This window comes from Balaenoptera borealis, assembly GCF_965194805.1.
Source record: "Balaenoptera borealis genome assembly, chromosome: 7".
NCBI lineage: Eukaryota > Metazoa > Chordata > Mammalia > Artiodactyla > Balaenopteridae > Balaenoptera > Balaenoptera borealis.
In genome coordinates, this window is record NC_138864.1 from 9,940,341 (window position 1) to 9,954,550 (window position 14,210).

Genomic DNA, 14,210 nt, shown 5'->3' on the forward strand with positions numbered 1-14,210 from the left:
CCTTAAATGTAAATAGATTAAATGCTCCAACCAAAAGACATAAACTGGCTGAATGGATACAAAAACAAGACCACTATATATGCTGTCTACAAGAGACCCACTTGAGACCTAGGGACACATACAGACTGAAAGTGAGGAGAAGAAAAAAGATATTCCATGCAAATGGAAATCAAAAGAAACCTGGAGTAGCAAGACTCATATCAGACAAAATAGACTTTAAAATAAAGAATGTTACAAGAGACATAGAAGGACACTACATAATGATCAAGAGATCAATCCAAGAAGAAGATATAACATTGTAAATATATATGCACCCAACATAGGAGCACCTCAATATATAAGGCAAATGCTAACAGCTATAAAAGGAGAAATCAACAGAACACAATGAGTGGGGGAGTTTAATACCCACTGTTATCAATGGACAGATTATCCCTACAGAAAATTAATAGGAAACACAGGCCTTAAATGACACATTAGACCAGATAGACTTAATTGTTATTTATAGAACATTCCATCCTAAAACAGCCAAATACACTTTGTTCTCAAGTGCACATGGAACGTTCTCCAGGATGGATCACATTTTGGGCCTCAAATCTAGCCTCGGTAAATTTAAGAAAATTGGAATCATATCAAGCATCTTTTCTGAACACAACACTATGGGATTAGAAATCAATTACAGGAAAAAAACTTTTTTTAAACACAAACGCATAGGGGCTAAACAATGTTACTAAACAACCAATGGATTACTGAAGAAATTAAAGAGGAAATCAAAAAATACTTAGAGACAAATGACAATGAAAACATGGTGGTCCAAAACCTTTAGGATGCAGCAAAAGCAGTTCTAAGAGGGACGTGTATAGCAATACAATCTAACTCAGGAAACAAGAAAAATATCAAATAAACAACCTAACCTTATACCTAAAGCAACTAGAGAAAGAGGGACAAATAAAACCCAAAGTTAGCAGAAGGAAAGAAATCATAAAGATCAGAGCAGAAATAAATGAACTAGATGAAGAAAACAATAGCAAAGATCAATGCAACTAAAAGCTGGTTCTTTGAGAAGATAACAAAATTGATAAAGCTTTAGCCAGACTCATCAAGAAAAAAAGGGAGAGGACTCAATCAATACAATTAGAAATTAAAAAGGAGAAGTTACAACTGACACCACAGAAATACAAAGGATCAGAAGAGACTACTACAAACAACTGTCAATTGTCAATAAAATGGACAACCTAGAAGAAATGGACGAATTCTTAGAATTATACAACCTTCCAAGACTGAGCCACAAAATAGAAAATATGAACAGACCAATCACAGGTACTGAAATTGAAACTGTAATTTAAAAACTTTCAACAAACAGAAGTCCAGGACCATATGGCTTTACTGGCAAATTCTATCAAATATGTAGAGAAGAGATAAAACCCATCCCTCTGAAACTCTTTCCAAAATTGCAGAGGAAGGAACACTCTCAAACTCATTCTATGAGGCCACCATTACCCTGATACCAACAGACAAAGATATCACAAAAAAAGAAAATTATAGATCAATATCACTGATGAACATACACACAAAACTACTCAACAAAATACTAGCAAACCAAATCCAACAATACATTAGAAGAATTATACACCATGATCAAGTCGGATTTATCCCAGGGATACAAGGATTCTTCAAAATCCACAAATAAAATCTGTGTAATGCACCACATTAACAAACTGAAAAATGAAAACCATATGATCATCTCAATAGATGCAGAAAAACCTTTTGAGAAAATTCAACATCCATTTATGATAAAAGCTCTCCATAAAGTGGGAACAGAGGGAGCATACCTCAACACAATAAAGGCCATATATGACAAACCCACAACTAACATCATTCTCAACTGTGAAAAGCTGAAAGCATTCCCTCTAAGATCAGAAACAAGGCAAGGCTCTTCATTATCACCACTCTTATTCAACATAGTTTTGGAAGTCCTAGCCATGGCAATCAAAGAAGAAAAAGAAATAAAAGGAATCCAAATTGGAAAAGAAGAAGTAAAACTGTCACTGTTTGCAGATGACATGGTAATATACATAGGAAATCCTAACGATGCTACCAGAAAACTACTAGAGCTCATCAATGAATAGATGAAGTTGCAGGATACAAAATTAATACACAGAAATCTCTTGCATTCCTATACACTAATAACGAAAGATCAGAAAGAGAAATTAGGGAAGCAATTCCATTTACCATCACATCAAAATGAATAAAATACCTAGGAATAAAACTAACTAAGGAGACAAAAGACCTCTACTCTGAAAACTACAGGACGCTGATGAAAGAAATTGGAGATGACACAAAAAACAGATGGAAGGATATACCATGTTCCTGGATTCAAAGAATCAATATTGTCAAAATGACTATACTACCCAAGGCAATCTACAGATTCAATGCAATCCCTATCAATTTATCAATGGCATTTTTCAGAGAACTAGAGCAAAAAATTTTTTAATTTATATGGAAACACAAAAGATTCCAAATAACCAAAGCAATCTTGAGAAAGAAAAACAGAGCTGGTGGAATCAGACTCCCTGACTTCAGGCTATACTTCAAAACTACTGTAATCAAAACAGTATGGTACTGGCACAAAAACAGAACTATAGATCAATGGAACAGGATAGAAAGCCCAGAATTAAACCCACACACCTATGGTCACCTAATCTATGACAAAGGGGGCAAGAATATATGCTGGAGGAAAGACAGTCTCTTCAATAAGTGGTGCTGGGAAAACTGGACAGCTATGTGTAAAAGCATGAAATTAGAACATTCTCTAACACCATACACAAAAATAAACTCGAAATGGATCCAAGACCTAAATATGAGTCCAGACACTATAAAACTGTTAGAGGAAAACATAGGAAGAACACTCTTTGACATAAATCGCAGCAAGATTTTTTTTTTAACTTTTTATTTTATATCGGAGTACAGTTGATAAACAATACTGTGTTAGTTTCAGGTGTACAACAAAGTGATTCAGTTATACATATACATGTATCTATTCTTTTTCAAATTATTTTCCCAATTAGGTTGTTACAGAATATTAAGCAGAGTTCCCTGTGCTATACAGTAGGTCCTTGTTGGAATTCCCTGGCAGTCCAGTGGTTAGGACTCAGAGCTGTCACTGCTGGGACCCGGGTTTGATCCTTGGTCAGGGAACTAAGATCCCGCAAGCTGCAGCCAAAAATGAACAAACAAAAAAGACAAAAACAACAAAAATATATATATATTTTTTTTAATCCACCTCCTAGAATACTGAAAATGAAAACAAAAATTAAAAAATGGGACCTAATTAAACTTAAAAGCTTCTGCACAGCAAAGGAAGCTATCAACAAAACAGAAAGATAACCCATAGAATGGGAGAAAATTTTTGCAAATGAAGACACCAACAAGGGATTAATCTCCAAAATGTACAAACAGCTCATGCAGTTCTATGTCAAAAAAGCAAACAACCCAGTCAAAAAATGGGCAGAAGATCTAAATAGACATTTCTCCAAAGAAGACATACAGATGGCCATAGCACATGAAAAAAATGCTCAACATCACTAATTATCACAGAATTGAAATCAAAACTAAATGAGGGGGTTTCCCTGGTGGCGCAGTGGTTGAGAATCTGCCTGCCAATGCAGGGGACACGGGTTCAAGCCCTGGTCTGGGAAGATCCCACATGCCGCGGAGCAACTAAGCCTGTGAGCCACAACTACTGAGCCTGCGCGTCTGGAGACTGTGCTCCACAACAAGAGAGGCCGCGATAGTGAGAGGCCCGCGCACCACGATGAAGAGTGGCCCCCGCTCGCCGCAACTAGAGAAAGCCCTCACACAGAAACGAAGACCCAACACAGCCAAAAATAAATATAAAAATAAATAAATTAATTAAAAAAAACAAAAAACATAAAAACCTAAATGAGGTATCACCTCACACAGGTCAGAGTGACCATCATCAAAAAGTCCACAAACAATAAATGCTGGAGAGGGTGTGGAGAAAAGGGAACCCTCCTACACCGTTGGTGGGAACGTAAATTGATACAACCACTATGGAGAATAGTATGGAGGTCCCTTAAAAAACTTAAAATAGAATCTCACTCCTGGGCATATATATGTATAAAACCACAGTTCAAAAAGATACATGCACCCCAATGTTCATTGCAGCACTGTTTGCAATAGCCAGGACATGGAAGCAACCTAAGTGTCCATCGACAGATGAATGGATAAAGAAGATGTGGTACATATATACAATGGAATATTACTCAGCCACAAAAGGAAATGAAATTGAGTTATTTGTAGTGAGGTGGATGGACCTAGAGTCTGTCATACAGAGTGAAGTAAGCCAGAAAGAGAAAGACAAATATCATATGATGTCACTCATATGTGGAATCTAATTTAAAAAAAAAAAGATACCAATAACTGATTTACAAAACAGAAACAGACCTACAGATATTGAAAATACACTTATGGTTACCAAAGGGGAAACGTGGGGGAGGGATAAATCAGGAGATTGGGATGAACATACACACACTACTATATATAAGATAGATAACCAACAAGGACTACTGTATAGCACAGAGAACTCTACTCAATATTCTGTGATAACATATATGAGAAAAGAATCTAAAAAAGAATGAATATATGTATATGTACAACTGAGTCACTTTGCTGTACACCTGAAACTAACACAACATTGTAAATCAACTATACTCCAATAAAATTAAATTATAAAAAGAAAGAAAAAAAGAAATGGACCAAAAACAGTGGAATTTATTAAAAGGAGTTCATGTTGGTCACAAAAATCAGTCAGATACATATGTTACTGGTATTTGAAAAATAAATGTTGCAATAAACAAAGTCTCAAATTATGTGTAACCACTTCTAACAGTCTACTCTGCAACAAATGACCTCAAATATGGGAAAAATAATCTATATATTAGTACAATTATGATATAGTCAAACTAGTATTTTGACGTGTAAATAGGCAGCACTATGCCTTCCTGACAAGTTAAGGGTTTGTAGTATCATGGAAAAATTATTGAAAAATATCAAAACATGAAATTTTAAGAAAAATGTGATGATGATAGCTAATATTATTAAGAATCCACAATTTGTCAAGCACATTTCTAATATATTTGCATATGTTAACTTATTTCATTCTCATAAACATATGAAATTGGCACTTTTTTTTAATCCCTTTTTTTGTTGAGGAATCCTAGGTTCAAAGAAGTTAAGTAACTTGTATATTACTCAGTGTCCCAGAGAGAGTGCATGGCAGAGTCAGGGTCCGAAACAAGCCATCTGGTTTCACATTCTTCACTTACAATGACTATGTGATTTTAACAATAATAACAAACACACAAACATACACACATAATAAATGCTAGAATCATATAAACCAAAATATTATTGGTCATTGTATTGAACTATGAGATTCAAGGATATTTACAGATCTTCTTTTCAACTTAGTAATTTTTTTCTTTGCTTAGGTGTGCAGTTGCTCCAGCCCTATATATTGAAAAGGTTATCCCTCTTTCATTGAATTGCTTTTGATTTTTAAGTGTATCTTTTCTTCTTTTTTAAGTGTATCTTTTCATGTAGCTTTTTTAGTCGTTGTTTTAGGCATTATACATACATAACTTATCACAGTCTACTAATGCCATCATTTCACCAGTTAGAGTGAAATACAGTAATTTTAGGAAAACAACAAACCACTACTTCTATAATGTGAAAAGAAAATTGCTTTATTAAAAAAATTGTTACCATACATCTACACAGATGTGGGTGATAGAATGAACATATATGATATAAAAGACACCATCTGCATAATTGTGTAGCCAAATCAAAATGGATTTTATTCATATCAAAGGAGAAGTTTGGCTCAGCACTGAACTGTCACCAAGTTGACTCAACTTAGGGAACACGTCTCCCATTCTTTATATTTAGGATTTCTTTCTTCTTTTAGTTGTATTTTTTCATGTCTAAAATAAACATATATTTATATATTTTTAAATATTGGTAAAACAGTGGAAAATAATGCTTTTAAACCAGATAGGGTAAAAAGGTAAAACTATTAATAATATTCAGACAAGTGGAATCATGAAAACCTAAAAGAAGTAAACTATGCAAAATTTATTCAAGATCATGGCATTAATGTTAGTTTGATACTCACCCCTTAAGACTCATTTCTTAGGTAGTTTTAACGAAGAACAGATGTTAGAAGCCTAGGTTCAGGCACCAACACTTTGGTGTCGGTTCAGCCCGCACCATTAACCACTTGGCCTGGTATCATTACTTAAGTGCTGTGTCTCACTTCCCACCTTCACAAGTTAAGGATAATAATGGCATCTACCCCATAGGGTTTTGTAAAGATTAAATCAAATGTAATGTTCATGTAAAGTTCTTCATCAGAATAGCACTTGTTATATAGTAAAATGTCAAGAGATGTCAGCCACTATTCTTATTTATGGAATTAAGTAGCAGAGGATTAAAATAGGCGGCACTATGCCTTCCTGACAGTGTTTCTTTATAAAAGGGTAACTCTTGGGGACAGAGGGGAAGGCTATCTCAGACGAAAATGAAAAGTCTAGAGCCTGCTACTCAAAGTGTGTTCCTTAGATTAGCAGCACCTTCATCACCTGGGACATTGTTAGAATGCAGACTCTCAGCATTCTGCCTCCCAGCCTTAATCAGAATCTGCATTTTAGCAAGACCTCTCAGGGGATTCGACGGCATGTTAGTATTACTTTGCACAGAAGAAGTGGCTTGAGGTCAGAGACCTTGATCACATGCCTCTCTTACTTCCTTTCATCATACCTAAGCCTGTGACTTCAGGAGCCCTGGCTTCCTTTGGTGAAACATTCCCTTGGCCTAGCTAAGACAATCACCTGTCACTATCTTTATAGTTCAATTTCAATTCTAATGCTAAAGAACATATCTACCAGACAAACATATAGACCAATGGAACAGAGTAGAGAGCCCAGAAATAGCCCACACACATATGGTCAAAGGTGCCAAAAACACACAATGGGGAAAAAATATTCCTTTCAACAAATGGTGTTGGAAAACTGGACATCTACGTGTAAGAAGAAAAAAAAATGAAATCGTACTCCTACCTTATACCATACACAAAATCAACTTAAAATGGATTAAAGACTTAAAAGTAAGAAGTGAAACTGTAAAACTCCTAAAGAAAAACATAGGGAAAATCTACTTGACATTGGTGTTTGTAATGCTTTTTTGGATGTGATACCAAAAGCACAGGCAACAAAAGCAAAAATTGATGAGTTGGACATTAAACTAAATGACTACTGCACAGCAAAAGAAACAATCAACAGAATGAAAAGGCAGCCTGCAGAATGGGGAGAAATATTTGCAAACCACATATCTGATAAGGAGCTAATATCCAAAATATAGGTGGAACTCCTCAATAATAAATAAATAACCCAATTAAAAAATAGGCAAAGGACTTGAATAAACATTTCTCAAAAGAAGACATACAAATTGCCAATAGGTATATGAAAAGATGCTCAGCATCACTAATCATCAGGGAAATGCAAATCAAAACCACAGTTGAGATATCACCTCACACTTCTTAGGATGGCTATTATCAAATAATGATAATAATAACAATGTGTTGACAAGGTTGTGGAAAAACTGGAACCTACTGCTGGTAGAAATGTGAAATGGTACAGCAGGTATGAGAAACAGTATGAAGTTTCCTCAAAAAATTAAAAATAAAACTATCACATGACTCAACAATCCCACTTCTTTCTATATGTCCAAAATAATTGGATTCGGGATCTTAAAGAGATATCTGAGCTCCCATGTTCATTGCAGCATTATTCACAATAGCTAGCTAGGATACAGAAACAACTCAAGTGTCAACTGACAGATTCATGAATAAAGAAAAGTTTGTATATAATATACATATATACAATGGAAGACATACACATACATATACATGTATATACATATGCATATATATACAATGAAATATTATTCAGTCTTAAAATTGAAGGAGTTTCTGCCATTTGCAACAACATGGATGAACCTGAAGGACATTATGCTAAGTGAAGTAAGCCAGACACAGAAAGACAAGTATGGCATGATTCCACATATATGAGGAATCTAAAATTGTCAAATCCGTAGAAGCAGAGAATACCACCATGGTTGCCAGAGACAGGGGAGTGGGGGAAATAGAGTGATGCTCAGTGGGCCTGAAGGTAGGATTCGACAAGGTGAGTTCTAGAGATCTGCGGTACAACACAGCACCTACAGTTAACAGCACAGTAGTGTTCACTTCAAAATTTGTTCACAGAGTAGATCTCACGTTAGGTGCTCTCACCGCCCACAAAACAACAAAACAAACCAAGAACCACAAAGAAATTTTGGAAAGGGTTAGATATGTCTATTATCTTGATTGTGCTGATGGGTATTTTCATGTGTCCAAAGATCAGATTGTACACATTAAATATGTGCGGTTCTTTGTATATCAATTATACCTCAACAAAGCTGTTTTTAAAAATGGAAATATCTGAAACAAGACGGTATACGAAACTTTGATTCTAGTTTATTTCTATTGCAAATTGCTTCTGTCAGAACCTGACTAAAATAACCCCTGCTCTTTCTGAAAATAATCACTAGCCACCATAAGGGCACAGTGTGACTTACTAAATTATCCTGTCAACTGGAAATTAGCAATTGACCTGTGGATCCCTTTTTAATAAGAACATCCCGGCTGGTATTGATTTATAGAGAGCATTATTTCCTGTTGCAATATGAGTAGTAATAATTTTTCCTCGGAGGCACCTTATGTTTTTAACAGTTCCTATAACAAATGAGATTTTAACAAGGCAGGAGTGATTTTATGTGATCGGAAGCGGTTTGTCACACACTGGTGATTTGTTTAATTGAACATGATCTAGAAGACTCCAATATTATAAATATGCATTAGCAACAACTCTTGAACATGTATCTGAAACCAGAAATGGAGCCTGAGGTGATGGACACATTGGGACATTTTTTAACTCATGAATAGAAAAGACACCCAATTTTAATTTGGAGCCATTTAGAACTCCCCAAAACATCTTCAATCACCAAAATAATACTAGAATCTTGCACTCACCTAACAAATATTTAACTTATCTATGGGTTGATTGTCCTGTGTGGACAATCAAGCCGGTGTTAAGCTCCTTGACTGATGCCCTGCTTCCTAACACAACTGTAATTTTCTGCTCTTACTCAATAGCCAGCCTCTTTGCTGTCATTCTGGTTTCCTGATCACTTCGTTTACCTGTAAGAGACAGTCTCACTGAAATGGATGAAAGCATATTTTTATTCAGGCAGATGCCTTGTAAATCTCAAACTTTCAAAGAGAATATCAACTTTATCCACAAGCCATTATCTGCAGCGTCATGAGGACAGGTCCCCATTAGGAAACATGGATTAGGCCCACCCATACTACACGTCATGGGCAAACAACCTTGAGCTGATGGCTACCCAGTACTTATCAGAAGCTTTGTTGAGATAATCCACAGTTCAGGGGAAGGATTACCAACTTCCTCTGAAGATATTTGCCCTCCATCTCTAAGTCAAAGAAAATCTGGGAGCTGTATGTTTGGACCATGTCACACCTGCCACAAGAAGTCTTGTTCATTCTAGTTCACTTTAGCGCAATAGCATATACATCTAATGAGTGTCAGTATGAAAAATAAAGAAGCTATAAACATATTAATAGAGCTTATATAAATGATTCTGTCAAGGATAATTTTAACCGCATGCAGTGATTATCCCTGCGAGGACGTCCTCGTCGGAACTCATAAAAGACTCGTTGTACATCTTTTGAAAATTTAGTTTACTTTCAGGGAACTGAATTATGTAACTAACAGATTTTCCTTTTGCTTTGTCTGCTGAAAAGCTTATGGCTGACACAGTTCATTCAATTTTGCCTCATTCTTGGCACCATTTTATGTTTTCATGTTCAGTTTATTTTCTTTTTCTCTAAAACTTCCAGTTTTAACGTTTATTATTTACTTGGATTTTAGTTTCCTCTGAAGATGCCATAAATCTCGTATGTGGTATGTGTAAATAAATAGTAGAGCCAGACGACTGCCATCAGAGATCCCACTCTGTCCACCTAAAGCTATTCACACTGTAAGGACACCTCCTTCTGAGCAATCCAATTAGAAACCACCATCTGCATCCCACTGTGTGATTTAAATTCTTATTAAACAAAACAACAAAAATGAAATTGCATTGATCAAACAAGAGACAACTTTGCTGACCATGAAATGGCTTTTTCCTGAGATAAGTAGGCAAATGGAAGTAAACAAATTTTATAGGCAGAATAATAACCAATGCCTACTCATCTCCTCCATTTATATAAATAAAGGTAATTTTTATATATGAAAAATGGCATCGCTTTAACAATTCCCTAGAGGTACCTGACTTCTAAAGAATTTTTCTTGAAGAGATTCTACATTGGCAAAACACCTTGAGATGGGGGATTAACTTTATTTTTTTTTTTTGGAAGGTATATATTTTATTTTACAAGAAAAATCCAATTTACTTCATAAAGTGGCTGTACATTCAGAGCAGCATGGCTGAGAGTTCCCATTGCTCACCATCCTTGCTAACATTCAGCATTGGAGTCTTTTTTTTTTTTTTTGATCAACATTAACATCTTTATTGGAGTATAATTGCTTTACAATGTTGTGTTTCTGCTGTATAACATAGTGAATCAGCTATATGTATACATATATCCCCATATCCCCTCCCTCTTGCATCTCCCTCCCACCCTCCCTATCCCACCCTCCCTATCCCACCTCTCTAGGTGGTCACAAAGCACCGAGCTGATCTCCCTGTGCTATGCAGCTGCTTCCCACTAGCTAGCTATTTTACATTTGGTAGTGTATATATGTCCATGCCACTCTCTCACTTCGTCCCAGCTTACCCTTCCCCCTCCCCGTGTCCTCAAGTCCATTCTCTACGTCTGCATCTTTATTCCTGTCCTGCCCCTAGGTTCATCAGAACCTTTTTTTTTTTTCGATTCCATATATATGTGTTAGCATATGGTATTTGTTTTTCTCTTTCTAACTTACTTCACTCTGTATGACAGACTCTAGGTCCATCCACCTCACTACAAATAATTCAACAGGTGGGAGATTAACTTTAAATCATTCCCAGAAACCAAGTGAAGAAACTTTTTTCCCCAGCTTTATTGAGATATAATTGACATACAACATTGTATATGTTTAAGGTATATATTGTGATGATTTGATATATACCTTTGTTGCAAAATGATTTACCACAACAAGGTTAGTTAACACATCCATCACCTCACATAGTTACCTTTTTATGTGGGTGGTGAGCACATTAAGATCTACTCTCAGCAACTTTCAAGTATACAATATGGTATCATTAACTATAATCACTAAGCTTACATTAGATCCCCATAACTTATTCCTTTTATAGCTGGAAGTATACACCCTTTAAAACAGCAGAGAAGAGCAAGTTGTGTTACCTGCTGCTGTCTCAGGTACAAAGATGAGGAAAGAGAAATTATCATTGTACTTGGAAACTTAAAGTTCATAGATGACCTTGTCAGGTGAGGTTTTGGTGGAATAGTAGGAGTGCAAGCTTATTGGAATGGGTTCAAGAGAGAATAAGTGAACATGAAATGGAGAAAGGAAGTACAGGAAATGTTTTCCAAACATTTTTCTAAATAAATGAACACAGAAGTGGGACATTGCTGGAGGGAGTAAGTTTTCCTTTTTAAGCATACATATATGACAATGGAGATGGTCCATGGTGAGGAAATTATTGATACAAAAAAAGTAGATGTTTCAAGTGCATGCTTGAGTCAGAAAGAGGAAACGGAAATAACTACACAAGTGGAGGAGCCAGTTAGGGGAGCATAGAGCAAGGTAGAACATGTATATACAAATGCAGGTAGATTGGTGTGGGAACTGTGAATGCTCTCACTTAATGTTTATATTTCTCATAGAAATAGAAACAAGAAAAAAGTCATCACTTGGGCATGAAGAGAGGGAAAGAGACTTCTGTGAGAGAGGGAAGTCAAAGAGATAAGGGAGATGTGATATGATTGGCAGGAAGTCCCCAAAACTCTTTTAAGTGTACTGGTCATGACTGATGTGAGAACCAGTCGGAATCATTGTATGTTTTTCTCTGGTTACTTTCCCTTCATGGTTGCAGGTATAGTGTTCATGGAGAATTGGAATTAACTAGGTGTGAGATTTTGCCAAGAATGAAAAGAAATAGTGGCAAAGGATCTGGAAGTGATTACAATGATGGACCATGAACTCCAACCTAGGGAAGAAGGGAAGTGAAACATGAGTGGAATCTGAAGGACAAGTTCGTGGGTCAATTTGTTGGAGGACCCATTGGGATGAACGTTGTTGAAAATGGAGTGTAGAGAGAGTGAGCTGGAATGATTTAGGGTGGTAGTCAGAAAGTAAAAGACTTAAAATTGAGGTTATGGAGGGGTTGCAGTTATTGCTAATGACAACATTGAAAGTAAAAACCTGAGGGCTGATACAGAGAGAGGACAGGTGCATTGGACATGGAAATCTCAAAATGAGAGGCCCGGGGGTATTGGAAACATTTCCTATGGGAATACTGACATAGCAAAAAGGCTGACTCATGAGTTGTTAGGAAAAGAGGTGACGAATGAGCTAAAATATCCCGGGGATGAGGGATAGCAAGAAATAAGAATGGCACGTGGTGTACTGAAACAGCATGAGCTTCAAAGAATCTTGGGTTCTGTGAGGAGGAAGCTGGGGTAATGATCTGGAAACAGAAATGAGAAACATTAAGGACCCCTGTTAGTTATTTATTGTTGCATAATAAATTAACTCAAAACCTAAAAGAACAGTAATCATTTATTATCCTTCATAGTTTCTGTGAGTCAATTCAGACAAGCCATGACAGGGACAGTCAATCTCTACTCTGAAAGGTCTGGGGCCCCATCCAGAAACACAAAGCCTAGGGGCTGGAATCCATGACATTTCGTTCCCTTCTAGCTGGGACCATCGGCTGCAGCACCCACACGTGGCTCTCCCAGTGGCCTGGGTTGCCTCACAGCATGATGGTAGGGTTCCCAGGGGCAAGCACCCCCTAAGGGAGAGAGAGCCAGGCAGTGGTGGTATTGCCTTCTATTGTCTCACCAATACCTCTGCCACATTCTAGAGACTGAAGCAGTTACAGAGGTCCATCCACATTCAAGAGAAAAGAACTCAGACCTCACATCCCAATGAAGGAGGGTCAACATCATTATTGTACGAAGAACACAGGGATCAGACATCTAATGATGTGGTCATCTCTGGAAAATGCAGTCTGCCACAGCCAACCGCCTTAACTCTAGGATCAATTGTAGAAGTATGGAAAGAAAACATCTACCATGCAAGAGGGCTTCAGGGAAAACAGGAAATGTAATTACATCAAGAAGCTAAAAGAGGCAGTTGAATATGCGGAACGTTTTGCCGGCTCTAGACCCTGGAAGGATTTGTAAGGTTGAGGAAGATGAAGGTCTGAATCACAACAGGAGATGTACAGCCATACAGAGGTAAGAGTCTGGTTGATAAGGGATGATCTAGAAGATCTGGGCTTCTTTTGGTAATGGAGATAAACAGAGATGCAGGGCAGGATGGAATTAATCCTGAGGCTGATGAGTGCTGAAAGGGAGAGAAGAATTGGTCTTGTTGGGGACAGTTGGGGCCCACTGGTGGTTGATCCAAGCCATGAACAGGCAGTATGAACCCAGCCAGAGGGATGGCAGTACCAAGAGTACTCAAGGCATTACAAAAACAATTAATATAATCTACCTTATTAACAGATACTATGAGGAAAACAGTATACTCACCACAACAGATGCTGGAAAAGCATTAGATAATATGACACTCACTTTTGATAAAAAGAAAGCACTTAGCAAACTAGGAATCAAAGTGAATTTTTTGAACCTAACAGTGTATCTACTAAAGATCCCCAGCAATTAGCCTACTTAATATTAGAGTAGTTGACACTTTCCACTTAAAGTCAGGAACAAAGTGTTAGCAGGTGTCAGTGAAAGACACCTGCTAACACTGCTTAGTCATCAATAAAAATTTAGGTATGAAAATGAATAAGAGGTTTACAATTAAAGGAAGAAAGAAAATTGCTATTTGCAGATA

General features: G+C 36.8%; 1 long non-coding RNA gene across 1 annotated transcript in view; it reads right to left on the reverse strand.

Moving 5' to 3' along the window:
- Positions 1-14,210, reverse strand: part of LOC309632312 — a 1,044,736-nt gene that overhangs the window by 563,460 nt on the left and 467,066 nt on the right. The gene's annotated exons all lie outside the window — the stretch shown is intronic.